Source organism: Somniosus microcephalus, chromosome 19 (assembly GCF_052327205.1).
Source record: "Somniosus microcephalus isolate GS21.2 chromosome 19, FLI_Smic_1.0, whole genome shotgun sequence".
NCBI classification, from domain to species: Eukaryota; Metazoa; Chordata; class Chondrichthyes; order Squaliformes; family Somniosidae; genus Somniosus; species Somniosus microcephalus.
Window position 1 is genome coordinate 72,857,689 of NC_141005.1, and position 27,624 is coordinate 72,885,312.

Sequence of the window (27,624 nt, forward strand, 5' to 3'; positions counted from 1 at the left end):
CCCTTGGCCATAAGCATTAGTCTGAGCATTGCCACCCGAAAGGCACGGCCTAAAAAAGGCATCAACTCTGGCAACTTTTACGCACTGGTGCCTGAATTGCTTGGCTGTGGTGCCTTTGTTTCTGGCAAAATGTTAATGTGGGAAGTAGCATTGGAAGTAATTCCCTGAGTAACGGAGCAGAATTCAGCAGCCTTTGTGTGGAAGAAGTCTCATTCTTTGACTCTGGTGCCCTTTTCCTGAGAAACACCACTGTTTGCAGTGGGATTGAAAGCCACAGCAGCAGAAAGCAATGTGGAATGCATCAAGGTAGGGTAAAAAGGTAGATTTCTGACTCCCTGATTTTTAGTGTGGGAATTGGTTGAAAAGAGAAGTGTGATTTGAAACCTTATCCCCAAGGACAGTGTTAGGATGTGGTAAGTTTTCTGAGGAAAAGAAGTTGGTCTGTGAGCGTTGCCTTTAGCTTGTTGGCAAACGGCAATACCTTTGAGGTATTAGTGGCGGCCACTTGTAAATTGAAGATGAGTTGAGCAGGCTTTTTGACGCTGGTTGTAATTGTGTGGATCAAAAGGTAATGTCAGAAGTGGGATTCGAACCCACGCCCCTAGAAAGGGACCAGAATTCACCAACCATCGGTAAGGTAAGGATTAACAGTCCTTGAGTCTGGCGCCTTAGACCACTCGGCCATCCTGACACCTGTGCACAAAGGCTCTAGAAAAACGTGCTCCAAATTCTGCACTCTTACTGAGCAGCATCACACTCATTCCTCCTGTGCAAACACACAACAAACACACTCCATTCATTCTTCCTGCATGAATTAACCGGCAGTGCCAGTCATTCAGTTCATCATCCCTGCAATGCAACCAACATTCATACGCACATATTTCTCCCAACAACTCGTATTTTGCAAAATAGCAGCTAACATCCTACAATTCTGCTGGCTCAACTTGACAAAACGCAAGCAGCACAGCTGCCGTTCGAACGTGAGCCATTCAAAATCTAACACTCGTTCCAAACAGGACATTTCAGTCTCTCATTCCCGGGCCTTTACTTTTCTCACAATACATTCATGTGACAAGTGCTATTTGGAGTCCTGCTCCCCAGAAAATTACCTGGATCTCCCAACTTTGTGAGGGGAAACAAGGCACTCTGCAGCTATTGCGCCCTTGGCCATAAGCATTAGTCTGAGCATTGCCACCCGAAAGGCACGGCCTAAAAAAGGCATCAACTCTGGCAACTTTTACGCACTGGTGCCTGAATTGCTTGGCTGTGGTGCCTTTGTTTCTGGCAAAATGTTAATGTGGGAAGTAGCATTGGAAGTAATTCCCTGAGTAACGGAGCAGAATTCAGCAGCCTTTGTGTGGAAGAAGTCTCATTCTTTGACTCTGGTGCCCTTTTCCTGAGAAACACCACTGTTTGCAGTGGGATTGAAAGCCACAGCAGCAGAAAGCAATGTGGAATGCATCAAGGTAGGGTAAAAAGGTAGATTTCTGACTCCCTGATTTTTAGTGTGGGAATTGGTTGAAAAGAGAAGTGTGATTTGAAACCTTATCCCCAAGGACAGTGTTAGGATGTGGTAAGTTTTCTGAGGAAAAGAAGTTGGTCTGTGAGCGTTGCCTTTAGCTTGTTGGCAAACGGCAATACCTTTGAGGTATTAGTGGCGGCCACTTGTAAATTGAAGATGAGTTGAGCAGGCTTTTTGACGCTGGTTGTAATTGTGTGGATCAAAAGGTAATGTCAGAAGTGGGATTCGAACCCACACCCCTAGAAAGGGACCAGAATTCACCAACCATCGGTAAGGTAAGGATTAACAGTCCTTGAGTCTGGCGCCTTAGACCACTCGGCCATCCTGACACCTGTGCACAAAAGCTCTAGAAAAACGTGCTCCAAATTCTGCACTCTTACTGAGCAGCATCACACTCATTCCTCCTGTGCAAACACACAACAAACACACTCCATTCATTCTTCCTGCATGAATTAACCGGCAGTGCCAGTCATTCAGTTCATCATCCCTGCAATGCAACCAACATTCATACGCACATATTTCTCCCAACAACTCGTATTTTGCAAAATAGCAGCTAACATCCTACAATTCTGCTGGCTCAACTTGACAAAACGCAAGCAGCACAGCTGCCGTTCGAACGTGAGCCATTCAAAATCTAACACTCGTTCCAAACAGGACATTTCAGTCTCTCATTCCCGGGCCTTTACTTTTCTCACAATACATTCATGTGACAAGTGCTATTTGGAGTCCTGCTCCCCAGAAAATTACCTGGATCTCCCAATTTTGTGAGGGGAAACAAGGCACTCTGCAGCTATTGCGCCCTTGGCCATAAGCATTAGTCTGAGCATTGCCACCCGAAAGGCACGGCCTAAAAAAGGCATCAACTCTGGCAACTTTTACGCACTGGTGCCTGAATTGCTTGGCTGTGGTGCCTTTGTTTCTGGCAAAATGTTAATGTGGGAAGTAGCATTGGAAGTAATTCCCTGAGTAACGGAGCAGAATTCAGCAGCCTTTGTGTGGAAGAAGTCTCATTCTTTGACTCTGGTGCCCTTTTCCTGAGAAACACCACTGTTTGCAGTGGGATTGAAAGCCACAGCAGCAGAAAGCAATGTGGAATGCATCAAGGTAGGGTAAAAAGGTAGATTTCTGACTCCCTGATTTTTAGTGTGGGAATTGGTTGAAAAGAGAAGTGTGATTTGAAACCTTATCCCCAAGGACAGTGTTAGGATGTGGCAAGTTTTCTGAGGAAAAGAAGTTGGTCTGTGAGCGTTGCCTTTAGCTTGTTGGCAAACGGCAATACCTTTGAGGTATTAGTGGTGGCCACTTGTAAATTGAAGATGAGTTGAGCAGGCTTTTTGACGCTGGTTGTAATTGTGTGGATCAAAAGGTAATGTCAGAAGTGGGATTCGAACCCACGCCCCTAGAAAGGGACCAGAATTCACCAACCATCGGTAAGGTAAGGATTAACAGTCACTTGAGTCTGGCACCTTAGACCACTCGGCCATCCTGACACCTGTGCACAAAAGCTCTAGAAAAACGTGCTCCAAATTCTGCACTCTTACTGAGCAGCATCACACTCATTCCTCCTGTGCAAACACACAACAAACACACTCCATTCATTCTTCCTGCATGAATTAACCGGCAGTGCCAGTCATTCAGTTCATCATCCCTGCAATGCAACCAACATTCATACGCACATATTTCTCCCAACAACTCGTATTTTGCAAAATAGCGGCTAACATCCTACAATTCTGCTGGCTCAACTTGACAAAACGCAAGCAGCACAGCTGCCGTTCGAACGTGAGCCATTCAAAATCTAACACTCGTTCCAAACAGGACATTTCAGTCTCTCATTCCCGGGCCTTTACTTTTCTCACAATACATTCATGTGACAAGTGCTATTTGGAGTCCTGCTCCCCAGAAAATTACCTGGATCTCCCAACTTTGTGAGGGGAAACAAGGCACTCTGCAGCTATTGCGCCCTTGGCCATAAGCATTAGTCTGAGCATTGCCACCCGAAAGGCACGGCCTAAAAAAGGCATCAACTCTGGCAACTTTTACGCACTGGTGCCTGAATTGCTTGGCTGTGGTGCCTTTGTTTCTGGCAAAATGTTAATGTGGGAAGTAGCATTGGAAGTAATTCCCTGAGTAACGGAGCAGAATTCAGCAGCCTTTGTGTGGAAGAAGTCTCATTCTTTGACTCTGGTGCCCTTTTCCTGAGAAACACCACTGTTTGCAGTGGGATTGAAAGCCACAGCAGCAGAAAGCAATGTGGAATGCATCAAGGTAGGGTAAAAAGGTAGATTTCTGACTCCCTGATTTTTAGTGTGGGAATTGGTTGAAAAGAGAAGTGTGATTTGAAACCTTATCCCCAAGGACAGTGTTAGGATGTGGCAAGTTTTCTGAGGAAAAGAAGTTGGTCTGTGAGCGTTGCCTTTAGCTTGTTGGCGAACGGCAATACCTTTGAGGTACTAGTGGTGGCCACTTGTAAATTGAAGATGAGTTGAGCAGGCTTTTTGACGCTGGTTGTAATTGTGTGGATCAAAAGGTAATGTCAGAAGTGGGATTCGAACCCACGCCCCTAGAAAGGGACCAGAATTCACCAACCATCGGTAAGGTAAGGATTAACAGTCTTTGAGTCTGGCGCCTTAGACCACTCGGCCATCCTGACACCTGTGCACAAAAGCTCTAGAAAAACGTGCTCCAAATTCTGCACTCTTACTGAGCAGCATCACACTCATTCCTCCTGTGCAAACACACAACAAACACACTCCATTCATTCTTCCTGCATGAATTAACCGGCAGTGCCAGTCATTCAGTTCATCATCCCTGCAATGCAACCAACATTCATACGCACATATTTCTCCCAACAACTCGTATTTTGCAAAATAGCAGCTAACATCCTACAATTCTGCTGGCTCAACTTGACAAAACGCAAGCAGCACAGCTGCCGTTCGAACGTGAGCCATTCAAAATCTAACACTCGTTCCAAACAGGACATTTCAGTCTCTCATTCCCGGGCCTTTACTTTTCTCACAATACATTCATGTGACAAGTGCTATTTGGAGTCCTGCTCCCCAGAAAATTACCTGGATCTCCCAATTTTGTGAGGGGAAACAAGGCACTCTGCAGCTATTGCGCCCTTGGCCATAAGCATTAGTCTGAGCATTGCCACCCGAAAGGCACGGCCTAAAAAAGGCATCAACTCTGGCAACTTTTACGCACTGGTGCCTGAATTGCTTGGCTGTGGTGCCTTTGTTTCTGGCAAAATGTTAATGTGGGAAGTAGCATTGGAAGTAATTCCCTGAGTAACGGAGCAGAATTCAGCAGCCTTTGTGTGGAAGAAGTCTCATTCTTTGACTCTGGTGCCCTTTTCCTGAGAAACACCACTGTTTGCAGTGGGATTGAAAGCCACAGCAGCAGAAAGCAATGTGGAATGCATCAAGGTAGGGTAAAAAGGTAGATTTCTGACTCCCTGATTTTTAGTGTGGGAATTGGTTGAAAAGAGAAGTGTGATTTGAAACCTTATCCCCAAGGACAGTGTTAGGATGTGGTAAGTTTTCTGAGGAAAAGAAGTTGGTCTGTGAGCGTTGCCTTTAGCTTGTTGGCAAACGGCAATACCTTTGAGGTATTAGTGGTGGCCACTTGTAAATTGAAGATGAGTTGAGCAGGCTTTTTGACGCTGGTTGTAATTGTGTGGATCAAAAGGTAATGTCAGAAGTGGGATTCGAACCCACGCCCCTAGAAAGGGACCAGAATTCACCAACCATCGGTAAGGTAAGGATTAACAGTCCTTGAGTCTGGCGCCTTAGACCACTCGGCCATCCTGACACCTGTGCACAAAAGCTCTAGAAAAACGTGCTCCAAATTCTGCACTCTTACTGAGCAGCATCACACTCATTCCTCCTGTGCAAACACACAACAAACACACTCCATTCATTCTTCCTGCATGAATTAACCGGCAGTGCCAGTCATTCAGTTCATCATCCCTGCAATGCAACCAACATTCATACGCACATATTTCTCCCAACAACTCGTATTTTGCAAAATAGCGGCTGACATCCTACAATTCTGCTGGCTCAACTTGACAAAACGCAAGCAGCACAGCTGCCGTTCGAACGTGAGCCATTCAAAATCTAACACTCGTTCCAAACAGGACATTTCAGTCTCTCATTCCCGGGCCTTTACTTTTCTCACAATACATTCATGTGACAAGTGCTATTTGGAGTCCTGCTCCCCAGAAAATTACCTGGATCTCCCAACTTTGTGAGGGGAAACAAGGCACTCTGCAGCTATTGCGCCCTTGGCCATAAGCATTAGTCTGAGCATTGCCACCCGAAAGGCACGGCCTAAAAAAGGCATCAACTCTGGCAACTTTTACGCACTGGTGCCTGAATTGCTTGGCTGTGGTGCCTTTGTTTCTGGCAAAATGTTAATGTGGGAAGTAGCATTGGAAGTAATTCCCTGAGTAACGGAGCAGAATTCAGCAGCCTTTGTGTGGAAGAAGTCTCATTCTTTGACTCTGGTGCCCTTTTCCTGAGAAACACCACTGTTTGCAGTGGGATTGAAAGCCACAGCAGCAGAAAGCAATGTGGAATGCATCAAGGTAGGGTAAAAAGGTAGATTTCTGACTCCCTGATTTTTAGTGTGGGAATTGGTTGAAAAGAGAAGTGTGATTTGAAACCTTATCCCCAAGGACAGTGTTAGGATGTGGTAAGTTTTCTGAGGAAAAGAAGTTGGTCTGTGAGCGTTGCCTTTAGCTTGTTGGCAAACGGCAATACCTTTGAGGTATTAGTGGTGGCCACTTGTAAATTGAAGATGAGTTGAGCAGGCTTTTTGACGCTGGTTGTAATTGTGTGGATCAAAAGGTAATGTCAGAAGTGGGATTCGAACCCACGCCCCTAGAAAGGGACCAGAATTCACCAACCATCGGTAAGGTAAGGATTATCAGTCCTTGAGTCTGGCGCCTTAGACCACTCGGCCATCCTGACACCTGTGCACAAAAGCTCTAGAAAAACGTGCTCCAAATTCTGCACTCTTACTGAGCAGCATCACACTCATTCCTCCTGTGCAAACACACAACAAACACACTCCATTCATTCTTCCTGCATGAATTAACCGGCAGTGCCAGTCATTCAGTTCATCATCCCTGCAATGCAACCAACATTCATACGCACATATTTCTCCCAACAACTCGTATTTTGCAAAATAGCGGCTGACATCCTACAATTCTGCTGGCTCAACTTGACAAAACGCAAGCAGCACAGCTGCCGTTCGAACGTGAGCCATTCAAAATCTAACACTCGTTCCAAACAGGACATTTCAGTCTCTCATTCCCGGGCCTTTACTTTTCTCACAATACATTCATGTGACAAGTGCTATTTGGAGTCCTGCTCCCCAGAAAATTACCTGGATCTCCCAACTTTGTGAGGGGAAACAAGGCACTCTGCAGCTATTGCGCCCTTGGCCATAAGCATTAGTCTGAGCATTGCCACCCGAAAGGCACGGCCTAAAAAAGGCATCAACTCTGGCAACTTTTACGCACTGGTGCCTGAATTGCTTGGCTGTGGTGCCTTTGTTTCTGGCAAAATGTTAATGTGGGAAGTAGCATTGGAAGTAATTCCCTGAGTAACGGAGCAGAATTCAGCAGCCTTTGTGTGGAAGAAGTCTCATTCTTTGACTCTGGTGCCCTTTTCCTGAGAAACACCACTGTTTGCAGTGGGATTGAAAGCCACAGCAGCAGAAAGCAATGTGGAATGCATCAAGGTAGGGTAAAAAGGTAGATTTCTGACTCCCTGATTTTTAGTGTGGGAATTGGTTGAAAAGAGAAGTGTGATTTGAAACCTTATCCCCAAGGACAGTGTTAGGATGTGGTAAGTTTTCTGAGGAAAAGAAGTTGGTCTGTGAGCGTTGCCTTTAGCTTGTTGGCAAACGGCAATACCTTTGAGGTATTAGTGGTGGCCACTTGTAAATTGAAGATGAGTTGAGCAGGCTTTTTGACGCTGGTTGTAATTGTGTGGATCAAAAGGTAATGTCAGAAGTGGGATTCGAACCCACGCCCCTAGAAAGGGACCAGAATTCACCAACCATCGGTAAGTGTAAGGATTAACAGTCCTTGAGTCTGGCGCCTTAGACCACTCGGCCATCCTGACACCTGTGCACAAAAGCTCTAGAAAAACGTGCTCCAAATTCTGCACTCTTACTGAGCAGCATCACACTCATTCCTCCTGTGCAAACACACAACAAACACACTCCATTCATTCTTCCTGCATGAATTAACCGGCAGTGCCAGTCATTCAGTTCATCATCCCTGCAATGCAACCAACATTCATACGCACATATTTCTCCCAACAACTCGTATTTTGCAAAATAGCGGCTGACATCCTACAATTCTGCTGGCTCAACTTGACAAAACGCAAGCAGCACAGCTGCCGTTCGAACGTGAGCCATTCAAAATCTAACACTCGTTCCAAACAGGACATTTCAGTCTCTCATTCCCGGGCCTTTACTTTTCTCACAATACATTCATGTGACAAGTGCTATTTGGAGTCCTGCTCCCCAGAAAATTACCTGGATCTCCCAACTTTGTGAGGGGAAACAAGGCACTCTGCAGCTATTGCGCCCTTGGCCATAAGCATTAGTCTGAGCATTGCCACCCGAAAGGCACGGCCTAAAAAAGGCATCAACTCTGGCAACTTTTACGCACTGGTGCCTGAATTGCTTGGCTGTGGTGCCTTTGTTTCTGGCAAAATGTTAATGTGGGAAGTAGCATTGGAAGTAATTCCCTGAGTAACGGAGCAGAATTCAGCAGCCTTTGTGTGGAAGAAGTCTCATTCTTTGACTCTGGTGCCCTTTTCCTGAGAAACACCACTGTTTGCAGTGGGATTGAAAGCCACAGCAGCAGAAAGCAATGTGGAATGCATCAAGGTAGGGTAAAAAGGTAGATTTCTGACTCCCTGATTTTTAGTGTGGGAATTGGTTGAAAAGAGAAGTGTGATTTGAAACCTTATCCCCAAGGACAGTGTTAGGATGTGGTAAGTTTTCTGAGGAAAAGAAGTTGGTCTGTGAGCGTTGCCTTTAGCTTGTTGGCAAACGGCAATACCTTTGAGGTATTAGTGGTGGCCACTTGTAAATTGAAGATGAGTTGAGCAGGCTTTTTGACGCTGGTTGTAATTGTGTGGATCAAAAGGTAATGTCAGAAGTGGGATTCGAACCCACGCCCCTAGAAAGGGACCAGAATTCACCAACCATCGGTAAGGTAAGGATTAACAGTCCTTGAGTCTGGCGCCTTAGACCACTCGGCCATCCTGACACCTGTGCACAAAAGCTCTAGAAAAACGTGCTCCAAATTCTGCACTCTTACTGAGCAGCATCACACTCATTCCTCCTGTGCAAACACACAACAAACACACTCCATTCATTCTTCCTGCATGAATTAACCGGCAGTGCCAGTCATTCAGTTCATCATCCCTGCAATGCAACCAACATTCATACGCACATATTTCTCCCAACAACTCGTATTTTGCAAAATAGCGGCTGACATCCTACAATTCTGCTGGCTCAACTTGACAAAACGCAAGCAGCACAGCTGCCGTTCGAACGTGAGCCATTCAAAATCTAACACTCGTTCCAAACAGGACATTTCAGTCTCTCATTCCCGGGCCTTTACTTTTCTCACAATACATTCATGTGACAAGTGCTATTTGGAGTCCTGCTCCCCAGAAAATTACCTGGATCTCCCAACTTTGTGAGGGGAAACAAGGCACTCTGCAGCTATTGCGCCCTTGGCCATAAGCATTAGTCTGAGCATTGCCACCCGAAAGGCACGGCCTAAAAAAGGCATCAACTCTGGCAACTTTTACGCACTGGTGCCTGAATTGCTTGGCTGTGGTGCCTTTGTTTCTGGCAAAATGTTAATGTGGGAAGTAGCATTGGAAGTAATTCCCTGAGTAACGGAGCAGAATTCAGCAGCCTTTGTGTGGAAGAAGTCTCATTCTTTGACTCTGGTGCCCTTTTCCTGAGAAACACCACTGTTTGCAGTGGGATTGAAAGCCACAGCAGCAGAAAGCAATGTGGAATGCATCAAGGTAGGGTAAAAAGGTAGATTTCTGACTCCCTGATTTTTAGTGTGGGAATTGGTTGAAAAGAGAAGTGTGATTTGAAACCTTATCCCCAAGGACAGTGTTAGGATGTGGTAAGTTTTCTGAGGAAAAGAAGTTGGTCTGTGAGCGTTGCCTTTAGCTTGTTGGCAAACGGCAATACCTTTGAGGTATTAGTGGTGGCCACTTGTAAATTGAAGATGAGTTGAGCAGGCTTTTTGACGCTGGTTGTAATTGTGTGGATCAAAAGGTAATGTCAGAAGTGGGATTCGAACCCACGCCCCTAGAAAGGGACCAGAATTCACCAACCATCGGTAAGGTAAGGATTAACAGTCCTTGAGTCTGGCGCCTTAGACCACTCGGCCATCCTGACACCTGTGCACAAAAGCTCTAGAAAAACGTGCTCCAAATTCTGCACTCTTACTGAGCAGCATCACACTCATTCCTCCTGTGCAAACACACAACAAACACACTCCATTCATTCTTCCTGCATGAATTAACCGGCAGTGCCAGTCATTCAGTTCATCATCCCTGCAATGCAACCAACATTCATACGCACATATTTCTCCCAACAACTCGTATTTTGCAAAATAGCGGCTGACATCCTACAATTCTGCTGGCTCAACTTGACAAAACGCAAGCAGCACAGCTGCCGTTCGAACGTGAGCCATTCAAAATCTAACACTCGTTCCAAACAGGACATTTCAGTCTCTCATTCCCGGGCCTTTACTTTTCTCACAATACATTCATGTGACAAGTGCTATTTGGAGTCCTGCTCCCCAGAAAATTACCTGGATCTCCCAACTTTGTGAGGGGAAACAAGGCACTCTGCAGCTATTGCGCCCTTGGCCATAAGCATTAGTCTGAGCATTGCCACCCGAAAGGCACGGCCTAAAAAAGGCATCAACTCTGGCAACTTTTACGCACTGGTGCCTGAATTGCTTGGCTGTGGTGCCTTTGTTTCTGGCAAAATGTTAATGTGGGAAGTAGCATTGGAAGTAATTCCCTGAGTAACGGAGCAGAATTCAGCAGCCTTTGTGTGGAAGAAGTCTCATTCTTTGACTCTGGTGCCCTTTTCCTGAGAAACACCACTGTTTGCAGTGGGATTGAAAGCCACAGCAGCAGAAAGCAATGTGGAATGCATCAAGGTAGGGTAAAAAGGTAGATTTCTGACTCCCTGATTTTTAGTGTGGGAATTGGTTGAAAAGAGAAGTGTGATTTGAAACCTTATCCCCAAGGACAGTGTTAGGATGTGGTAAGTTTTCTGAGGAAAAGAAGTTGGTCTGTGAGCGTTGCCTTTAGCTTGTTGGCAAACGGCAATACCTTTGAGGTATTAGTGGTGGCCACTTGTAAATTGAAGATGAGTTGAGCAGGCTTTTTGACGCTGGTTGTAATTGTGTGGATCAAAAGGTAATGTCAGAAGTGGGATTCGAACCCACGCCCCTAGAAAGGGACCAGAATTCACCAACCATCGGTAAGGTAAGGATTAACAGTCCTTGAGTCTGGCGCCTTAGACCACTCGGCCATCCTGACACCTGTGCACAAAAGCTCTAGAAAAACGTGCTCCAAATTCTGCACTCTTACTGAGCAGCATCACACTCATTCCTCCTGTGCAAACACACAACAAACACACTCCATTCATTCTTCCTGCATGAATTAACCGGCAGTGCCAGTCATTCAGTTCATCATCCCTGCAATGCAACCAACATTCATACGCACATATTTCTCCCAACAACTCGTATTTTGCAAAATAGCGGCTGACATCCTACAATTCTGCTGGCTCAACTTGACAAAACGCAAGCAGCACAGCTGCCGTTCGAACGTGAGCCATTCAAAATCTAACACTCGTTCCAAACAGGACATTTCAGTCTCTCATTCCCGGGCCTTTACTTTTCTCACAATACATTCATGTGACAAGTGCTATTTGGAGTCCTGCTCCCCAGAAAATTACCTGGATCTCCCAACTTTGTGAGGGGAAACAAGGCACTCTGCAGCTATTGCGCCCTTGGCCATAAGCATTAGTCTGAGCATTGCCACCCGAAAGGCACGGCCTAAAAAAGGCATCAACTCTGGCAACTTTTACGCACTGGTGCCTGAATTGCTTGGCTGTGGTGCCTTTGTTTCTGGCAAAATGTTAATGTGGGAAGTAGCATTGGAAGTAATTCCCTGAGTAACGGAGCAGAATTCAGCAGCCTTTGTGTGGAAGAAGTCTCATTCTTTGACTCTGGTGCCCTTTTCCTGAGAAACACCACTGTTTGTAGTGGGATTGAAAGCCACAGCAGCAGAAAGCAATGTGGAATGCATCAAGGTAGGGTAAAAAGGTAGATTTCTGACTCCCTGATTTTTAGTGTGGGAATTGGTTGAAAAGAGAAGTGTGATTTGAAACCTTATCCCCAAGGACAGTGTTAGGATGTGGTAAGTTTTCTGAGGAAAAGAAGTTGGTCTGTGAGCGTTGCCTTTAGCTTGTTGGCAAACGGCAATACCTTTGAGGTATTAGTGGTGGCCACTTGTAAATTGAAGATGAGTTGAGCAGGCTTTTTGACGCTAGTTGTAATTGTGTGGATCAAAAGGTAATGTCAGAAGTGGGATTCGAACCCACGCCCCTAGAAAGGGACCAGAATTCACCAACCATCGGTAAGGTAAGGATTAACAGTCCTTGAGTCTGGTGCCTTAGACCACTCGGCCATCCTGACACCTGTGCACAAAAGCTCTAGAAAAACGTGCTCCAAATTCTGCACTCTTACTGAGCAGCATCACACTCATTCCTCCTGTGCAAACACACAACAAACACACTCCATTCATTCTTCCTGCATGAATTAACCGGCAGTGCCAGTCATTCAGTTCATCATCCCTGCAATGCAACCAACATTCATACGCACATATTTCTCCCAACAACTCGTATTTTGCAAAATAGCGGCTGACATCCTACAATTCTGCTGGCTCAACTTGACAAAACGCAAGCAGCACAGCTGCCGTTCGAACGTGAGCCATTCAAAATCTAACACTCGTTCCAAACAGGACATTTCAGTCTCTCATTCCCGGGCCTTTACTTTTCTCACAATACATTCATGTGACAAGTGCTATTTGGAGTCCTGCTCCCCAGAAAATTACCTGGATCTCCCAACTTTGTGAGGGGAAACAAGGCACTCTGCAGCTATTGCGCCCTTGGCCATAAGCATTAGTCTGAGCATTGCCACCCGAAAGGCACGGCCTAAAAAAGGCATCAACTCTGGCAACTTTTACGCACTGGTGCCTGAATTGCTTGGCTGTGGTGCCTTTGTTTCTGGCAAAATGTTAATGTGGGAAGTAGCATTGGAAGTAATTCCCTGAGTAACGGAGCAGAATTCAGCAGCCTTTGTGTGGAAGAAGTCTCATTCTTTGACTCTGGTGCCCTTTTCCTGAGAAACACCACTGTTTGCAGTGGGATTGAAAGCCACAGCAGCAGAAAGCAATGTGGAATGCATCAAGGTAGGGTAAAAAGGTAGATTTCTGACTCCCTGATTTTTAGTGTGGGAATTGGTTGAAAAGAGAAGTGTGATTTGAAACCTTATCCCCAAGGACAGTGTTAGGATGTGGTAAGTTTTCTGAGGAAAAGAAGTTGGTCTGTGAGCGTTGCCTTTAGCTTGTTGGCAAACGGCAATACCTTTGAGGTATTAGTGGCGGCCACTTGTAAATTGAAGATGAGTTGAGCAGGCTTTTTGACGCTGGTTGCAATTGTGTGGATCAAAAGGTAATGTCAGAAGTGGGATTCGAACCCACGCCCCTAGAAAGGGACCAGAATTCACCAACCATCGGTAAGGTAAGGATTAACAGTCCTTGAGTCTGGCGCCTTAGACCACTCGGCCATCCTGACACCTGTGCACAAAAGCTCTAGAAAAACGTGCTCCAAATTCTGCACTCTTACTGAGCAGCATCACACTCATTCCTCCTGTGCAAACACACAACAAACACACTCCATTCATTCTTCCTGCATGAATTAACCGGCAGTGCCAGTCATTCAGTTCATCATCCCTGCAATGCAACCAACATTCATATGCACATATTTCTCCCAACAACTCGTATTTTGCAAAATAGCGGCTGACATCCTACAATTCTGCTGGCTCAACTTGACAAAACGCAAGCAGCACAGCTGCCGTTCGAACGTGAGCCATTCAAAATCTAACACTCGTTCCAAACAGGACATTTCAGTCTCTCATTCCCGGGCCTTTACTTTTCTCACAATACATTCATGTGACAAGTGCTATTTGGAGTCCTGCTCCCCAGAAAATTACCTGGATCTCCCAACTTTGTGAGGGGAAACAAGGCACTCTGCAGCTATTGCGCCCTTGGCCATAAGCATTAGTCTGAGCATTGCCACCCGAAAGGCACGGCCTAAAAAAGGCATCAACTCTGGCAACTTTTACGCACTGGTGCCTGAATTGCTTGGCTGTGGTGCCTTTGTTTCTGGCAAAATGTTAATGTGGGAAGTAGCATTGGAAGTAATTCCCTGAGTAACGGAGCAGAATTCAGCAGCCTTTGTGTGGAAGAAGTCTCATTCTTTGACTCTGGTGCCCTTTTCCTGAGAAACACCACTGTTTGCAGTGGGATTGAAAGCCACAGCAGCAGAAAGCAATGTGGAATGCATCAAGGTAGGGTAAAAAGGTAGATTTCTGACTCCCTGATTTTTAGTGTGGGAATTGGTTGAAAAGAGAAGTGTGATTTGAAACCTTATCCCCAAGGACAGTGTTAGGATGTGGTAAGTTTTCTGAGGAAAAGAAGTTGGTCTGTGAGCGTTGCCTTTAGCTTGTTGGCAAACGGCAATACCTTTGAGGTATTAGTGGTGGCCACTTGTAAATTGAAGATGAGTTGAGCAGGCTTTTTGACGCTGGTTGTAATTGTGTGGATCAAAAGGTAATGTTAGAAGTGGGATTCGAACCCACGCCCCTAGAAAGGGACCAGAATTCACCAACCATCGGTAAGGTAAAGATTAACAGTCCTTGAGTCTGGCGCCTTAGACCACTCGGCCATCCTGACACCTGTGCACAAAAGCTCTAGAAAAACGTGCTCCAAATTCTGCACTCTTACTGAGCAGCATCACACTCATTCCTCCTGTGCAAACACACAACAAACACACTCCATTCATTCTTCCTGCATGAATTAACCGGCAGTGCCAGTCATTCAGTTCATCATCCCTGCAATGCAACCAACATTCATACGCACATATTTCTCCCAACAACTCGTATTTTGCAAAATAGCGGCTGACATCCTACAATTCTGCTGGCTCAACTTGACAAAACGCAAGCAGCACAGCTGCCGTTCGAACGTGAGCCATTCAAAATCTAACACTCGTTCCAAACAGGACATTTCAGTCTCTCATTCCCGGGCCTTTACTTTTCTCACAATACATTCATGTGACAAGTGCTATTTGGAGTCCTGCTCCCCAGAAAATTACCTGGATCTCCCAACTTTGTGAGGGGAAACAAGGCACTCTGCAGCTATTGCGCCCTTGGCCATAAGCATTAGTCTGAGCATTGCCACCCGAAAGGCACGGCCTAAAAAAGGCATCAACTCTGGCAACATTTACGCACTGGTGCCTGAATTGCTTGGCTGTGGTGCCTTTGTTTCTGGCAAAATGTTAATGTGGGAAGTAGCATTGGAAGTAATTCCCTGAGTAACGGAGCAGAATTCAGCAGCCTTTGTGTGGAAGAAGTCTCATTCTTTGACTCTGGTGCCCTTTTCCTGAGAAACACCACTGTTTGCAGTGGGATTGAAAGCCACAGCAGCAGAAAGCAATGTGGAATGCATCAAGGTAGGGTAAAAAGGTAGATTTCTGACTCCCTGATTTTTAGTGTGGGAATTGGTTGAAAAGAGAAGTGTGATTTGAAACCTTATCCCCAAGGACAGTGTTAGGATGTGGTAAGTTTTCTGAGGAAAAGAAGTTGGTCTGTGAGCGTTGCCTTTAGCTTGTTGGCAAACGGCAATACCTTTGAGGTATTAGTGGTGGCCACTTGTAAATTGAAGATGAGTTGAGCAGGCTTTTTGACGCTGGTTGTAATTGTGTGGATCAAAAGGTAATGTCAGAAGTGGGATTCGAACCCACGCCCCTAGAAAGGGACCAGAATTCACCAACCATCGGTAAGGTAAGGATTAACAGTCCTTGAGTCTGGCGCCTTAGACCACTCGGCCATCCTGACACCTGTGCACAAAAGCTCTAGAAAAACGTGCTCCAAATTCTGCACTCTTACTGAGCAGCATCACACTCATTCCTCCTGTGCAAACACACAACAAACACACTCCATTCATTCTTCCTGCATGAATTAACCGGCAGTGCCAGTCATTCAGTTCATCATCCCTGCAATGCAACCAACATTCATACGCACATATTTCTCCCAACAACTCGTATTTTGCAAAATAGCGGCTGACATCCTACAATTCTGCTGGCTCAACTTGACAAAACGCAAGCAGCACAGCTGCCGTTCGAACGTGAGCCATTCAAAATCTAACACTCGTTCCAAACAGGACATTTCAGTCTCTCATTCCCGGGCCTTTACTTTTCTCACAATACATTCATGTGACAAGTGCTATTTGGAGTCCTGCTCCCCAGAAAATTACCTGGATCTCCCAACTTTGTGAGGGGAAACAAGGCACTCTGCAGCTATTGCGCCCTTGGCCATAAGCATTAGTCTGAGCATTGCCACCCGAAAGGCACGGCCTAAAAAAGGCATCAACTCTGGCAACTTTTACGCACTGGTGCCTGAATTGCTTGGCTGTGGTGCCTTTGTTTCTGGCAAAATGTTAATGTGGGAAGTAGCATTGGAAGTAATTCCCTGAGTAACGGAGCAGAATTCAGCAGCCTTTGTGTGGAAGAAGTCTCATTCTTTGACTCTGGTGCCCTTTTCCTGAGAAACACCACTGTTTGCAGTGGGATTGAAAGCCACAGCAGCAGAAAGCAATGTGGAATGCATCAAGGTAGGGTAAAAAGGTAGATTTCTGACTCCCTGATTTTTAGTGTGGGAATTGGTTGAAAAGAGAAGTGTGATTTGAAACCTTATCCCCAAGGACAGTGTTAGGATGTGGTAAGTTTTCTGAGGAAAAGAAGTTGGTCTGTGAGCGTTGCCTTTAGCTTGTTGGCAAACGGCAATACCTTTGAGGTATTAGTGGTGGCCACTTGTAAATTGAAGATGAGTTGAGCAGGCTTTTTGACGCTGGTTGTAATTGTGTGGATCAAAAGGTAATGTCAGAAGTGGGATTCGAACCCACGCCCCTAGAAAGGGACCAGAATTCACCAACCATCGGTAAGGTAAGGATTAACAGTCCTTGAGTCTGGCGCCTTAGACCACTCGGCCATCCTGACACCTGTGTACAAAAGCACTAGAAAAACGTGCTCCAAATTCTGCACTCTTACTGAGCAGCATCACACTCATTCCTCCTGTGCAAACACACAACAAACACACTCCATTCATTCTTCCTGCATGAATTAACCGGCAGTGCCAGTCATTCAGTTCATCATCCCTGCAATGCAACCAACATTCATACGCACATATTTCTCCCAACAACTCGTATTTTGCAAAATAGCGGCTGACATCCTACAATTCTGCTGGCTCAACTTGACAAAACGCAAGCAGCACAGCTGCCGTTCGAACGTGAGCCATTCAAAATCTAACACTCGTTCCAAACAGGACATTTCAGTCTCTCATTCCCGGGCCTTTACTTTTCTCACAATACATTCATGTGACAAGTGCTATTTGGAGTCCTGCTCCCCAGAAAATTACCTGGATCTCCCAACTTTGTGAGGGGAAACAAGGCACTCTGCAGCTATTGCGCCCTTGGCCATAAGCATTAGTCTGAGCATTGCCACCCGAAAGGCACGGCCTAAAAAAGGCATCAACTCTGGCAACTTTTACGCACTGGTGCCTGAATTGCTTGGCTGTGGTGCCTTTGTTTCTGGCAAAATGTTAATGTGGGAAGTAGCATTGGAAGTAATTCCCTGAGTAACGGAGCAGAATTCAGCAGCCTTTGTGTGGAAGAAGTCTCATTCTTTGACTCTGGTGCCCTTTTCCTGAGAAACACCACTGTTTGCAGTGGGATTGAAAGCCACAGCAGCAGAAAGCAATGTGGAATGCATCAAGGTAGGGTAAAAAGGTAGATTTCTGACTCCCTGATTTTTAGTGTGGGAATTGGTTGAAAAGAGAAGTGTGATTTGAAACCTTATCCCCAAGGACAGTGTTAGGATGTGGTAAGTTTTCTGAGGAAAAGAAGTTGGTCTGTGAGCGTTGCCTTTAGCTTGTTGGCAAACGGCAATACCTTTGAGGTATTAGTGGTGGCCACTTGTAAATTGAAGATGAGTTGAGCAGGCTTTTTGACGCTGGTTGTAATTGTGTGGATCAAAAGGTAATGTCAGAAGTGGGATTCGAACCCACGCCCCTAGAAAGGGACCAGAATTCACCAACCATCGGTAAGGTAAGGATTAACAGTCCTTGAGTCTGGCGCCTTAGACCACTCGGCCATCCTGACACCTGCACACAAAAGCTCTAGAAAAACGTGCTCCAAATTCTGCACTCTTACTGAGCAGCATCACACTCATTCCTCCTGTGCAAACACACAACAAACACACTCCATTCATTCTTCCTGCATGAATTAACCGGCAGTGCCAGTCATTCAGTTCATCATCCCTGCAATGCAACCAACATTCATACGCACATATTTCTCCCAACAACTCGTATTTTGCAAAATAGCGGCTGACATCCTACAATTCTGCTGGCTCAACTTGACAAAACGCAAGCAGCACAGCTGCCGTTCGAACGTGAGCCATTCAAAATCTAACACTCGTTCCAAACAGGACATTTCAGTCTCTCATTCCCGGGCCTTTACTTTTCTCACAATACATTCATGTGACAAGTGCTATTTGGAGTCCTGCTCCCCAGAAAATTACCTGGATCTCCCAACTTTGTGAGGGGAAACAAGGCACTCTGCAGCTATTGCGCCCTTGGCCATAAGCATTAGTCTGAGCATTGCCACCCGAAAGGCACGGCCTAAAAAAGGCATCAACTCTGGCAACTTTTACGCACTGGTGCCTGAATTGCTTGGCTGTGGTGCCTTTGTTTCTGGCAAAATGTTAATGTGGGAAGTAGCATTGGAAGTAATTCCCTGAGTAACGGAGCAGAATTCAGCAGCCTTTGTGTGGAAGAAGTCTCATTCTTTGACTCTGGTGCCCTTTTCCTGAGAAACACCACTGTTTGCAGTGGGATTGAAAGCCACAGCAGCAGAAAGCAATGTGGAATGCATCAAGGTAGGGTAAAAAGGTAGATTTCTGACTCCCTGATTTTTAGTGTGGGAATTGGTTGAAAAGAGAAGTGTGATTTGAAACCTTATCCCCAAGGACAGTGTTAGGATGTGGTAAGTTTTCTGAGGAAAAGAAGTTGGTCTGTGAGCGTTGCCTTTAGCTTGTTGGCAAACGGCAATACCTTTGAGGTATTAGTGGTGGCCACTTGTAAATTGAAGATGAGTTGAGCAGGCTTTTTGACGCTGGTTGTAATTGTGTGGATCAAAAGGTAATGTCAGAAGTGGGATTCGAACCCACGCCCCTAGAAAGGGACCAGAATTCACCAACCATCGGTAAGGTAAGGATTAACAGTCCTTGAGTCTGGCGCCTTAGACCACTCGGCCATCCTGACACCTGTGCACAAAAGCTCTAGAAAAACGTGCTCCAAATTCTGCACTCTTACTGAGCAGCATCACACTCATTCCTCCTGTGCAAACACACAACAAACACACTCCATTCATTCTTCCTGCATGAATTAACCGGCAGTGCCAGTCATTCAGTTCATCATCCCTGCAATGCAACCAACATTCATACGCACATATTTCTCCCAACAACTCGTATTTTGCAAAATAGCGGCTGACATCCTACAATTCTGCTGGCTCAACTTGACAAAACGCAAGCAGCACAGCTGCCGTTCGAACGTGAGCCATTCAAAATCTAACACTCGTTCCAAACAGGACATTTCAGTCTCTCATTCCCGGGCCTTTACTTTTCTCACAATACATTCATGTGACAAGTGCTATTTGGAGTCCTGCTCCCCAGAAAATTACCTGGATCTCCCAACTTTGTGAGGGGAAACAAGGCACTCTGCAGCTATTGCGCCCTTGGCCATAAGCATTAGTCTGAGCATTGCCACCCGAAAGGCACGGCCTAAAAAAGGCATCAACTCTGGCAACTTTTACGCACTGGTGCCTGAATTGCTTGGCTGTGGTGCCTTTGTTTCTGGCAAAATGTTAATGTGGGAAGTAGCATTGGAAGTAATTCCCTGAGTAACGGAGCAGAATTCAGCAGCCTTTGTGTGGAAGAAATCTCATTCTTTGACTCTGGTGCCCTTTTCCTGAGAAACACCACTGTTTGCAGTGGGATTGAAAGCCACAGCAGCAGAAAGCAATGTGGAATGCATCAAGGTAGGGTAAAAAGGTAGATTTCTGACTCCCTGATTTTTAGTGTGGGAATTGGTTGAAAAGAGAAGTGTGATTTGAAACCTTATCCCCAAGGACAGTGTTAGGATGTGGTAAGTTTTCTGAGGAAAAGAAGTTGGTCTGTGAGCGTTGCCTTTAGCTTGTTGGCAAACGGCAATACCTTTGAGGTATTAGTGGTGGCCACTTGTAAATTGAAGATGAGTTGAGCAGGCTTTTTGACGCTGGTTGTAATTGTGTGGATCAAAAGGTAATGTCAGAAGTGGGATTCGAACCCACGCCCCTAGAAAGGGACCAGAATTCACCAACCATCGGTAAGGTAAGGATTAACAGTCCTTGAGTCTGGCGCCTTAGACCACTCGGCCATCCTGACACCTGTGCACAAAAGCTCTAGAAAAACGTGCTCCAAATTCTGCACTCTTACTGAGCAGCATCACACTCATTCCTCCTGTGCAAACACACAACAAACACACTCCATTCATTCTTCCTGCATGAATTAACCGGCAGTGCCAGTCATTCAGTTCATCATCCCTGCAATGCAACCAACATTCATACGCACATATTTCTCCCAACAACTCGTATTTTGCAAAATAGCGGCTGACATCCTACAATTCTGCTGGCTCAACTTGACAAAACGCAAGCAGCACAGCTGCCGTTCGAACGTGAGCCATTCAAAATCTAACACTCGTTCCAAACAGGACATTTCAGTCTCTCATTCCCGGGCCTTTACTTTTCTCACAATACATTCATGTGACAAGTGCTATTTGGAGTCCTGCTCCCCAGAAAATTACCTGGATCTCCCAACTTTGTGAGGGGAAACAAGGCACTCTGCAGCTATTGCGCCCTTGGCCATAAGCATTAGTCTGAGCATTGCCACCCGAAAGGCACGGCCTAAAAAAGGCATCAACTCTGGCAACTTTTACGCACTGGTGCCTGAATTGCTTGGCTGTGGTGCCTTTGTTTCTGGCAAAATGTTAATGTGGGAAGTAGCATTGGAAGTAATTCCCTGAGTAACGGAGCAGAATTCAGCAGCCTTTGTGTGGAAGAAGTCTCATTCTTTGACTCTGGTGCCCTTTTCCTGAGAAACACCACTGTTTGCAGTGGGATTGAAAGCCACAGCAGCAGAAAGCAATGTGGAATGCATCAAGGTAGGGTAAAAAGGTAGATTTCTGACTCCCTGATTTTTAGTGTGGGAATTGGTTGAAAAGAGAAGTGTGATTTGAAACCTTATCCCCAAGGACAGTGTTAGGATGTGGTAAGTTTTCTGAGGAAAAGAAGTTGGTCTGTGAGCGTTGCCTTTAGCTTGTTGGCAAACGGCAATACCTTTGAGGTATTAGTGGTGGCCACTTGTAAATTGAAGATGAGTTGAGCAGGCTTTTTGACGCTGGTTGTAATTGTGTGGATCAAAAGGTAATGTCAGAAGTGGGATTCGAACCCACGCCCCTAGAAAGGGACCAGAATTCACCAACCATCGGTAAGGTAAGGATTAACAGTCCTTGAGTCTGGCGCCTTAGACCACTCGGCCATCCTGACACCTGTGCACAAAAGCTCTAGAAAAACGTGCTCCAAATTCTGCACTCTTACTGAGCAGCATCACACTCATTCCTCCTGTGCAAACACACAACAAACACACTCCATTCATTCTTCCTGCATGAATTAACCGGCAGTGCCAGTCATTCAGTTCATCATCCCTGCAATGCAACCAACATTCATACGCACATATTTCTCCCAACAACTCGTATTTTGCAAAATAGCGGCTGACATCCTACAATTCTGCTGGCTCAACTTGACAAAACGCAAGCAGCACAGCTGCCGTTCGAACGTGAGCCATTCAAAATCTAACACTCGTTCCAAACAGGACATTTCAGTCTCTCATTCCCGGGCCTTTACTTTTCTCACAATACATTCATGTGACAAGTGCTATTTGGAGTCCTGCTCCCCAGAAAATTACCTGGATCTCCCAACTTTGTGAGGGGAAACAAGGCACTCTGCAGCTATTGCGCCCTTGGCCATAAGCATTAGTCTGAGCATTGCCACCCGAAAGGCACGGCCTAAAAAAGGCATCAACTCTGGCAACTTTTACGCACTGGTGCCTGAATTGCTTGGCTGTGGTGCCTTTGTTTCTGGCAAAATGTTAATGTGGGAAGTAGCATTGGAAGTAATTCCCTGAGTAACGGAGCAGAATTCAGCAGCCTTTGTGTGGAAGAAGTCTCATTCTTTGACTCTGGTGCCCTTTTCCTGAGAAACACCACTGTTTGCAGTGGGATTGAAAGCCACAGCAGCAGAAAGCAATGTGGAATGCATCAAGGTAGGGTAAAAAGGTAGATTTCTGACTCCCTGATTTTTAGTGTGGGAATTGGTTGAAAAGAGAAGTGTGATTTGAAACCTTATCCCCAAGGACAGTGTTAGGATGTGGTAAGTTTTCTGAGGAAAAGAAGTTGGTCTGTGAGCGTTGCCTTTAGCTTGTTGGCAAACGGCAATACCTTTGAGGTATTAGTGGTGGCCACTTGTAAATTGAAGATGAGTTGAGCAGGCTTTTTGACGCTGGTTGTAATTGTGTGGATCAAAAGGTAATGTCAGAAGTGGGATTCGAACCCACGCCCCTAGAAAGGGACCAGAATTCACCAACCATCGGTAAGGTAAGGATTAACAGTCCTTGAGTCTGGCGCCTTAGACCACTCGGCCATCCTGACACCTGTGTACAAAAGCACTAGAAAAACGTGCTCCAAATTCTGCACTCTTACTGAGCAGCATCACACTCATTCCTCCTGTGCAAACACACAACAAACACACTCCATTCATTCTTCCTGCATGAATTAACCGGCAGTGCCAGTCATTCAGTTCATCATCCCTGCAATGCAACCAACATTCATACGCACATATTTCTCCCAACAACTCGTATTTTGCAAAATAGCGGCTAACATCCTACAATTCTGCTGGCTCAACTTGACAAAACGCAAGCAGCACAGCTGCCGTTCGAACGTGAGCCATTCAAAATCTAACACTCGTTCCAAACAGGACATTTCAGTCTCTCATTCCCGGGCCTTTACTTTTCTCACAATACATTCATGTGACAAGTGCTATTTGGAGTCCTGCTCCCCAGAAAATTACCTGGATCTCCCAACTTTGTGAGGGGAAACAAGGCACTCTGCAGCTATTGCGCCCTTGGCCATAAGCATTAGTCTGAGCATTGCCACCCGAAAGGCACGGCCTAAAAAAGGCATCAACTCTGGCAACTTTTACGCACTGGTGCCTGAATTGCTTGGCTGTGGTGCCTTTGTTTCTGGCAAAATGTTAATGTGGGAAGTAGCATTGGAAGTAATTCCCTGAGTAACGGAGCAGAATTCAGCAGCCTTTGTGTGGAAGAAGTCTCATTCTTTGACTCTGGTGCCCTTTTCCTGAGAAACACCACTGTTTGCAGTGGGATTGAAAGCCACAGCAGCAGAAAGCAATGTGGAATGCATCAAGGTAGGGTAAAAAGGTAGATTTCTGACTCCCTGATTTTTAGTGTGGGAATTGGTTGAAAAGAGAAGTGTGATTTGAAACCTTATCCCCAAGGACAGTGTTAGGATGTGGTAAGTTTTCTGAGGAAAAGAAGTTGGTCTGTGAGCGTTGCCTTTAGCTTGTTGGCAAACGGCAATACCTTTGAGGTATTAGTGGTGGCCACTTGTAAATTGAAGATGAGTTGAGCAGGCTTTTTGACGCTGGTTGTAATTGTGTGGATCAAAAGGCAATGTCAGAAGTGGGATTCGAACCCACGCCCCTAGAATGGGACCAGAATTCACCAACCATCGGTAAGGTAAGGATTAACAGTTCTTGAGTCTGGCGCCTTAGACCACTCGGCCATCCTGACACCTGTGCACAAAAGCACTAGAAAAACGTGCTCCAAATTCTGCACTCTTACTGAGCAGCATCACACTCATTCCTCCTGTGCAAACACACAACAAACACACTCCATTCATTCTTCCTGCATGAATTAACCGGCAGTGCCAGTCATTCAGTTCATCATCCCTGCAATGCAACCAACATTCATACGCACATATTTCTCCCAACAACTCGTATTTTGCAAAATAGCGGCTAACATCCTACAATTCTGCTGGCTCAACTTGACAAAACGCAAGCAGCACAGCTGCCGTTCGAACGTGAGCCATTCAAAATCTAACACTCGTTCCAAACAGGACATTTCAGTCTCTCATTCCCGGGCCTTTACTTTTCTCACAATACATTCATGTGACAAGTGCTATTTGGAGTCCTGCTCCCCAGAAAATTACCTGGATCTCCCAACTTTGTGAGGGGAAACAAGGCACTCTGCAGCGCCCTTGGCCATAAGCATTAGTCTGAGCATTGCCACCCGAAAGGCACGGCCTAAAAAAGGCATCAACTCTGGCAACTTTTACGCACTGGTGCCTGAATTGCTTGGCTGTGGTGCCTTTGTTTCTGGCAAAATGTTAATGTGGGAAGTAGCATTGGAAGTAATTCCCTGAGTAACGGAGCAGAATTCAGCAGCCTTTGTGTGGAAGAAGTCTCATTCTTTGACTCTGGTGCCCTTTTCCTGAGAAACACCACTGTTTGCAGTGGGATTGAAAGCCACAGCAGCAGAAAGCAATGTGGAATGCATCAAGGTAGGGTAAAAAGGTAGATTTCTGACTCCCTGATTTTTAGTGTGGGAATTGGTTGAAAAGAGAAGTGTGATTTGAAACCTTATCCCCAAGGACAGTGTTAGGATGTGGTAAGTTTTCTGAGGAAAAGAAGTTGGTCTGTGAGCGTTGCCTTTAGCTTGTTGGCAAACGGCAATACCTTTGAGGTATTAGTGGTGGCCACTTGTAAATTGAAGATGAGTTGAGAAGGCTTTTTGACGCTGGTTGTAATTGTGTGGATCAAAAGGTAATGTCAGAAGTGGGATTCGAACCCACGCCCCTAGAAAGGGACCAGAATTCACCAACCATCGGTAAGGTAAGGATTAACAGTCCTTGAGTCTGAGCGCCTTAGACCACTCGGCCATCCTGACACCTGTGTACAAAAGCACTAGAAAAACGTGCTCCAAATTCTGCACTCTTACTGAGCAGCATCACACTCATTCCTCCTGTGCAAACACACAACAAACACACTCCATTCATTCTTCCTGCATGAATTAACCGGCAGTGCCAGTCATTCAGTTCATCATCCCTGCAATGCAACCAACATTCATACGCACATATTTCTCCCAACAACTCGTATTTTGCAAAATAGCGGCTGACATCCTACAATTCTGCTGGCTCAACTTGACAAAACGCAAGCAGCACAGCTGCCGTTCGAACGTGAGCCATTCAAAATCTAACACTCGTTCCAAACAGGACATTTCAGTCTCTCATTCCCGGGCCTTTACTTTTCTCACAATACATTCATGTGACAAGTGCTATTTGGAGTCCTGCTCCCCAGAAAATTACCTGGATCTCCCAACTTTGTGAGGGGAAACAAGGCACTCTGCAGCTATTGCGCCCTTGGCCATAAGCATTAGTCTGAGCATTGCCACCCGAAAGGCACGGCCTAAAAAAGGCATCAACTCTGGCAACTTTTACGCACTGGTGCCTGAATTGCTTGGCTGTGGTGCCTTTGTTTCTGGCAAAATGTTAATGTGGGAAGTAGCATTGGAAGTAATTCCCTGAGTAACGGAGCAGAATTCAGCAGCCTTTGTGTGGAAGAAGTCTCATTCTTTGACTCTGGTGCCCTTTTCCTGAGAAACACCACTGTTTGCAGTGGGATTGAAAGCCACAGCAGCAGAAAGCAATGTGGAATGCATCAAGGTAGGGTAAAAAGGTAGATTTCTGACTCCCTGATTTTTAGTGTGGGAATTGGTTGAAAAGAGAAGTGTGATTTGAAACCTTATCCCCAAGGACAGTGTTAGGATGTGGTAAGTTTTCTGAGGAAAAGAAGTTGGTCTGTGAGCGTTGCCTTTAGCTTGTTGGCAAACGGCAATACCTTTGAGGTATTAGTGGTGGCCACTTGTAAATTGAAGATGAGTTGAGCAGGCTTTTTGACGCTGGTTGTAATTGTGTGGATCAAAAGGTAATGTCAGAAGTGGGATTCGAACCCACGCCCCTAGAAAGGGACCAGAATTCACCAACCATCGGTAAGGTAAGGATTAACAGTCCTTGAGTCTGGCGCCTTAGACCACTCGGCCATCCTGACACCTGTGCACAAAAGCACTAGAAAAACGTGCTCCAAATTCTGCACTCTTACTGAGCAGCATCACACTCATTCCTCCTGTGCAAACACACAACAAACACACTCCATTCATTCTTCCTGCATGAATTAACCGGCAGTGCCAGTCATTCAGTTCATCATCCCTGCAATGCAACCAACATTCATACGCACATATTTCTCCCAACAACTCGTATTTTGCAAAATAGCGGCTAACATCCTACAATTCTGCTGGCTCAACTTGACAAAACGCAAGCAGCACAGCTGCCGTTCGAACGTGAGCCATTCAAAATCTAACACTCGTTCCAAACAGGACATTTCAGTCTCTCATTCCCGGGCCTTTACTTTTCTCACAATACATTCATGTGACAAGTGCTATTTGGAGTCCTGCTCCCCAGAAAATTACCTGGATCTCCCAACTTTGTGAGGGGAAACAAGGCACTCTGCAGCTATTGCGCCCTTGGCCATAAGCATTAGTCTGAGCATTGCCACCCGAAAGGCACGGCCTAAAAAAGGCATCAACTCTGGCAACTTTTACGCACTGGTGCCTGAATTGCTTGGCTGTGGTGCCTTTGTTTCTGGCAAAATGTTAATGTGGGAAGTAGCATTGGAAGTAATTCCCTGAGTAACGGAGCAGAATTCAGCAGCCTTTGTGTGGAAGAAGTCTCATTCTTTGACTCTGGTGCCCTTTTCCTGAGAAACACCACTGTTTGCAGTGGGATTGAAAGCCACAGCAGCAGAAAGCAATGTGGAATGCATCAAGGTAGGGTAAAAAGGTAGATTTCTGACTCCCTGATTTTTAGTGTGGGAATTGGTTGAAAAGAGAAGTGTGATTTGAAACCTTATCCCCAAGGACAGTGTTAGGATGTGGTAAGTTTTCTGAGGAAAAGAAGTTGGTCTGTGAGCGTTGCCTTTAGCTTGTTGGCAAACGGCAATACCTTTGAGGTATTAGTGGTGGCCACTTGTAAATTGAAGATGAGTTGAGCAGGCTTTTTGACGCTGGTTGTAATTGTGTGGATCAAAAGGTAATGTCAGAAGTGGGATTCGAACCCACGCCCCTAGAAAGGGACCAGAATTCACCAACCATCGGTAAGGTAAGGATTAACAGTCCTTGAGTCTGGCGCCTTAGACCACTCGGCCATCCTGACACCTGTGCACAAAACCTCTAGAAAAACGTGCTCCAAATTCTGCACTCTTACTGAGCAGCATCACACTCATTCCTCCTGTGCAAACACACAACAAACACACTCCATTCATTCTTCCTGCATGAATTAACCGGCAGTGCCAGTCATTCAGTTCATCATCCCTGCAATGCAACCAACATTCATACGCACATATTTCTCCCAACAACTCGTATTTTGCAAAATAGCGGCTAACATCCTACAATTCTGCTGGCTCAACTTG

General features: G+C 45.7%; 24 non-coding genes across 24 annotated transcripts; all 24 read right to left on the reverse strand.

Annotated features, from left to right (window-relative positions):
• Positions 1-572: 572 nt before the first annotated feature.
• trnal-caa (transfer RNA leucine (anticodon CAA)) lies at positions 573-691 on the reverse strand. Its single transcript has 2 exons — positions 654-691; positions 573-618 (listed from the first exon to the last, which is right to left on the reverse strand). It is a non-coding gene; the product is annotated as a tRNA-Leu (tRNA).
• A 1,041-nt stretch (positions 692-1,732) lies between these two features.
• trnal-caa (transfer RNA leucine (anticodon CAA)) lies at positions 1,733-1,851 on the reverse strand. Its single transcript has 2 exons — positions 1,814-1,851; positions 1,733-1,778 (listed from the first exon to the last, which is right to left on the reverse strand). It is a non-coding gene; the product is annotated as a tRNA-Leu (tRNA).
• A 1,041-nt stretch (positions 1,852-2,892) lies between these two features.
• Positions 2,893-3,012, reverse strand: trnal-caa (transfer RNA leucine (anticodon CAA)). The gene is made up of 2 exons: positions 2,975-3,012; positions 2,893-2,938 (listed from the first exon to the last, which is right to left on the reverse strand). It is a non-coding gene; the product is annotated as a tRNA-Leu (tRNA).
• A 1,041-nt stretch (positions 3,013-4,053) lies between these two features.
• On the reverse strand, positions 4,054-4,172 carry trnal-caa (transfer RNA leucine (anticodon CAA)). Its single transcript has 2 exons — positions 4,135-4,172; positions 4,054-4,099 (listed from the first exon to the last, which is right to left on the reverse strand). It is a non-coding gene; the product is annotated as a tRNA-Leu (tRNA).
• A 1,041-nt stretch (positions 4,173-5,213) lies between these two features.
• On the reverse strand, positions 5,214-5,332 carry trnal-caa (transfer RNA leucine (anticodon CAA)). Its single transcript has 2 exons — positions 5,295-5,332; positions 5,214-5,259 (listed from the first exon to the last, which is right to left on the reverse strand). It is a non-coding gene; the product is annotated as a tRNA-Leu (tRNA).
• A 1,041-nt stretch (positions 5,333-6,373) lies between these two features.
• trnal-caa (transfer RNA leucine (anticodon CAA)) lies at positions 6,374-6,492 on the reverse strand. Its single transcript has 2 exons — positions 6,455-6,492; positions 6,374-6,419 (listed from the first exon to the last, which is right to left on the reverse strand). It is a non-coding gene; the product is annotated as a tRNA-Leu (tRNA).
• Positions 6,493-7,533: 1,041 nt separating this feature from the next.
• Positions 7,534-7,653, reverse strand: trnal-caa (transfer RNA leucine (anticodon CAA)). The gene is made up of 2 exons: positions 7,616-7,653; positions 7,534-7,579 (listed from the first exon to the last, which is right to left on the reverse strand). It is a non-coding gene; the product is annotated as a tRNA-Leu (tRNA).
• Positions 7,654-8,694: 1,041 nt separating this feature from the next.
• Positions 8,695-8,813, reverse strand: trnal-caa (transfer RNA leucine (anticodon CAA)). Its single transcript has 2 exons — positions 8,776-8,813; positions 8,695-8,740 (listed from the first exon to the last, which is right to left on the reverse strand). It is a non-coding gene; the product is annotated as a tRNA-Leu (tRNA).
• Positions 8,814-9,854: 1,041 nt separating this feature from the next.
• Positions 9,855-9,973, reverse strand: trnal-caa (transfer RNA leucine (anticodon CAA)). Its single transcript has 2 exons — positions 9,936-9,973; positions 9,855-9,900 (listed from the first exon to the last, which is right to left on the reverse strand). It is a non-coding gene; the product is annotated as a tRNA-Leu (tRNA).
• A 1,041-nt stretch (positions 9,974-11,014) lies between these two features.
• trnal-caa (transfer RNA leucine (anticodon CAA)) lies at positions 11,015-11,133 on the reverse strand. Its single transcript has 2 exons — positions 11,096-11,133; positions 11,015-11,060 (listed from the first exon to the last, which is right to left on the reverse strand). It is a non-coding gene; the product is annotated as a tRNA-Leu (tRNA).
• Positions 11,134-12,174: 1,041 nt separating this feature from the next.
• Positions 12,175-12,293, reverse strand: trnal-caa (transfer RNA leucine (anticodon CAA)). The gene is made up of 2 exons: positions 12,256-12,293; positions 12,175-12,220 (listed from the first exon to the last, which is right to left on the reverse strand). It is a non-coding gene; the product is annotated as a tRNA-Leu (tRNA).
• Positions 12,294-13,334: 1,041 nt separating this feature from the next.
• On the reverse strand, positions 13,335-13,453 carry trnal-caa (transfer RNA leucine (anticodon CAA)). The gene is made up of 2 exons: positions 13,416-13,453; positions 13,335-13,380 (listed from the first exon to the last, which is right to left on the reverse strand). It is a non-coding gene; the product is annotated as a tRNA-Leu (tRNA).
• A 1,041-nt stretch (positions 13,454-14,494) lies between these two features.
• Positions 14,495-14,613, reverse strand: trnal-caa (transfer RNA leucine (anticodon CAA)). The gene is made up of 2 exons: positions 14,576-14,613; positions 14,495-14,540 (listed from the first exon to the last, which is right to left on the reverse strand). It is a non-coding gene; the product is annotated as a tRNA-Leu (tRNA).
• Positions 14,614-15,654: 1,041 nt separating this feature from the next.
• On the reverse strand, positions 15,655-15,773 carry trnal-caa (transfer RNA leucine (anticodon CAA)). Its single transcript has 2 exons — positions 15,736-15,773; positions 15,655-15,700 (listed from the first exon to the last, which is right to left on the reverse strand). It is a non-coding gene; the product is annotated as a tRNA-Leu (tRNA).
• Positions 15,774-16,814: 1,041 nt separating this feature from the next.
• On the reverse strand, positions 16,815-16,933 carry trnal-caa (transfer RNA leucine (anticodon CAA)). Its single transcript has 2 exons — positions 16,896-16,933; positions 16,815-16,860 (listed from the first exon to the last, which is right to left on the reverse strand). It is a non-coding gene; the product is annotated as a tRNA-Leu (tRNA).
• Positions 16,934-17,974: 1,041 nt separating this feature from the next.
• trnal-caa (transfer RNA leucine (anticodon CAA)) lies at positions 17,975-18,093 on the reverse strand. Its single transcript has 2 exons — positions 18,056-18,093; positions 17,975-18,020 (listed from the first exon to the last, which is right to left on the reverse strand). It is a non-coding gene; the product is annotated as a tRNA-Leu (tRNA).
• A 1,041-nt stretch (positions 18,094-19,134) lies between these two features.
• Positions 19,135-19,253, reverse strand: trnal-caa (transfer RNA leucine (anticodon CAA)). The gene is made up of 2 exons: positions 19,216-19,253; positions 19,135-19,180 (listed from the first exon to the last, which is right to left on the reverse strand). It is a non-coding gene; the product is annotated as a tRNA-Leu (tRNA).
• A 1,041-nt stretch (positions 19,254-20,294) lies between these two features.
• trnal-caa (transfer RNA leucine (anticodon CAA)) lies at positions 20,295-20,413 on the reverse strand. Its single transcript has 2 exons — positions 20,376-20,413; positions 20,295-20,340 (listed from the first exon to the last, which is right to left on the reverse strand). It is a non-coding gene; the product is annotated as a tRNA-Leu (tRNA).
• Positions 20,414-21,454: 1,041 nt separating this feature from the next.
• On the reverse strand, positions 21,455-21,573 carry trnal-caa (transfer RNA leucine (anticodon CAA)). Its single transcript has 2 exons — positions 21,536-21,573; positions 21,455-21,500 (listed from the first exon to the last, which is right to left on the reverse strand). It is a non-coding gene; the product is annotated as a tRNA-Leu (tRNA).
• Positions 21,574-22,614: 1,041 nt separating this feature from the next.
• Positions 22,615-22,733, reverse strand: trnal-caa (transfer RNA leucine (anticodon CAA)). Its single transcript has 2 exons — positions 22,696-22,733; positions 22,615-22,660 (listed from the first exon to the last, which is right to left on the reverse strand). It is a non-coding gene; the product is annotated as a tRNA-Leu (tRNA).
• A 1,041-nt stretch (positions 22,734-23,774) lies between these two features.
• trnal-caa (transfer RNA leucine (anticodon CAA)) lies at positions 23,775-23,893 on the reverse strand. Its single transcript has 2 exons — positions 23,856-23,893; positions 23,775-23,820 (listed from the first exon to the last, which is right to left on the reverse strand). It is a non-coding gene; the product is annotated as a tRNA-Leu (tRNA).
• A 1,035-nt stretch (positions 23,894-24,928) lies between these two features.
• On the reverse strand, positions 24,929-25,048 carry trnal-caa (transfer RNA leucine (anticodon CAA)). Its single transcript has 2 exons — positions 25,010-25,048; positions 24,929-24,963 (listed from the first exon to the last, which is right to left on the reverse strand). It is a non-coding gene; the product is annotated as a tRNA-Leu (tRNA).
• Positions 25,049-26,089: 1,041 nt separating this feature from the next.
• On the reverse strand, positions 26,090-26,208 carry trnal-caa (transfer RNA leucine (anticodon CAA)). Its single transcript has 2 exons — positions 26,171-26,208; positions 26,090-26,135 (listed from the first exon to the last, which is right to left on the reverse strand). It is a non-coding gene; the product is annotated as a tRNA-Leu (tRNA).
• Positions 26,209-27,249: 1,041 nt separating this feature from the next.
• On the reverse strand, positions 27,250-27,368 carry trnal-caa (transfer RNA leucine (anticodon CAA)). Its single transcript has 2 exons — positions 27,331-27,368; positions 27,250-27,295 (listed from the first exon to the last, which is right to left on the reverse strand). It is a non-coding gene; the product is annotated as a tRNA-Leu (tRNA).
• Positions 27,369-27,624: the final 256 nt, after the last annotated feature.